At 40.2% G+C, this 2,346-nt stretch overlaps 1 non-coding gene across 1 annotated transcript; it reads right to left on the bottom strand.

The window, feature by feature from the left end:
- Positions 1 to 1,914: 1,914 nt before the first annotated feature.
- Positions 1,915 to 2,021, bottom strand: LOC112297458 (U6 spliceosomal RNA). The gene has a single exon (XR_002974030.1). It is a non-coding gene; the product is annotated as a U6 spliceosomal RNA (small nuclear RNA).
- Between the last annotated feature and the right edge of the window lie 325 nt (positions 2,022 to 2,346).

The following is a 2,346-nucleotide window of genomic DNA, read 5'->3' as shown; positions in this document are numbered from 1 at the left end:
AAAACAGACTTTTGATCTTGCATTTTAAAAACTTCATTGTCTTTGTTTTACATTCTTTATTTTTTCATATCATTCATAATAAATACTCATCAGAAAATTTAAAAGAAAAATGATTCCTAGCTTTATCAGAAATGTATCAGGACCCTGGGATCAGAGAGGAACTGGTATAGTTTCCTGTGTCTATTTGGACAATTTGGTGAAATTGCTCCATGTGATCGCAAACTAAGTTTATTAAGGGTTTGGGACAGAGCAATAGATTGAATGTAACGTATCCATGCACATTTGCCCGTGTTTGCTCCGAACTTCTGTAGCTGAGCGGAAGGCAGCATAGAGTTGGTTTTGACAAAGAATGTACTCCATTTTTCCAGACTTACACATACAAAAATGAAAACCTTTCCTGCTCTCTCGGAAAGGTCAAATGCTCTACTCTGAAGGGCATCTTTTTAAGCCAAATTCAAAGGCATTTTTATCACCATTGAGGACATTTTTCTAAAATAATAAACATTCTAGCGACTGCTGTGTGTCATGTCCAAGTTCGGAGACAAAAAGTGACGGTAGGTAATTATGCAAATGAGAGCTGCTCCAGTTGTGCTCAATGTTAATGATAGTCATTACGCTTTATGATTCATTGCTGTGCTGCGATCCATTCGAGTGTTTGTTACCGCCCTTTCTGAGCAACTGCAGGGGAAGAAAACAAAGCCCTCTTTTCAGCATCATAGTCAGTAATGATGAATATATGCAACAAAGTCCACAATATGACAAAAAGAATTTGTATAGTAAATACTGAAAATTGAGAGATATGCTGAAAATACGCAGTTGTTTCCCTTGTTAATGCTGGATTTATCTGCAGCAGTTGGAGAACATTGAACTTAATTAAATTCTATAACTGAGATTTCTGGGTCTGGTTGTGATGTACATTTGACCTCTCCAGAAGATGGATTTATTAATTAGAGTATTAAAATTCCACGACTCAGTGCTAATTCTAGTTTTTTTTTTTTTTAAATGCTAGTGTCTTGCTGGGAGGGAAAAGGAGTCTCATATGATTAGCTTCATGTCGGGTACGAAGTTATTATTAAATCGTCTTAAGATTCATAAAGGTATTAGATCTTGCTTAAGGCTCATAGCAGGTAGATGAAAATAGTCTATGTGTAGATCTATCTGTGCTATTTAACAGTGAAATGTGGCTTTGAGCAATTTAATCTTTCTAGGATCCCAGTTTCTACACTTGTATGCAAGTAATGCTATCATAATGGGTTACTATGAGGATCAAATAAGATAATATAAGTGAAAATGTTTACATAATATCTGGCTAAAGGCTCTGAGAAACCCAGCACAAAGAAGCCAATCTTTGTTTAACTCAGTTTTTCTCATATTTACTCAGCCATGGAAATCTTTTTCTGCATCAGGCACCTTTGAAATGCTGGTGTGGTCTCATTAAATATAAATACCATCTCCCTTATACTTCACCGCTGGTCATTTCTATTTATCATGTGTATGACTACTGAGCCGGTCTGACATTTGTCATGTCCAGCTGGGCTCATTCACTTCCGTTCCATCACTACTCCTGGAACGGCATCCCTGCTGGTCACTGAAATCTCATTTCACATTTGATCTGCCGTCTTCTTGGCTTGTAAAAAATGGAGAAATATGGGAAATGACTAAAGCTATGACTTCCATCTGCTTTTGCTGTTGCACGGTCACTTCAGACTGTTTGTCACTGAGAACGTGATAAGCATACCCTGCCTCTGAGGTAGCAGGGCCTGGTCCCGCACTCCCCTCCTACCAGCCATCTGGGCAGGCAGTGAGGGAGGTAAGCGAAAGATTACAATCCTGAGAGAGAGAATTTGCCAGTGATTAAATCTCCTGGCAACATAGACACCAGAACTCTGGTCTGTATTTCATGCTTTTTTTTTTTTTTTAATGGAACGCTTCACGAATTTGTGTGTCATCCTTGCGCACGGGCCATGCTAATCTTCTCTGTGTCGTTCCAGTTTTACTATATGTGCTGCTGAAGCGAGCACTGTACTTCGTGTTATATGCTGTCTGATGACTTTGCTTTACAACTGAGCCAAGGTTTGTGTGGGGGTAACGTGAAACTAAATTTAGGTCCTGCAGCCTGTCTTAAACCTGGCAGAGGGGAGGGGTGGGGTAGAACTGAACTTGTGCTGAACTTGTCTGCTTCCTGTTCGCTTGGTATAAATGTGTTACTGACTGAAACCAAACCTGAACTTGCTGCTGCCACGACTTCCACATGTCAGTGTCTGGGTGCATCCTGGGGCATCCTTGACAGGCTGTGGGCAGGACAGGCTGTGTTAGGGAAGAGGCCAAAACCCAAGGGCAAAGAGG

Source organism: Desmodus rotundus, chromosome 11 (genome assembly GCF_022682495.2).
Source record: "Desmodus rotundus isolate HL8 chromosome 11, HLdesRot8A.1, whole genome shotgun sequence".
Lineage (NCBI taxonomy): Eukaryota > Metazoa > Chordata > Mammalia > Chiroptera > Phyllostomidae > Desmodus > Desmodus rotundus.
This window is presented reverse-complemented; position numbering and strand designations above follow the sequence as displayed.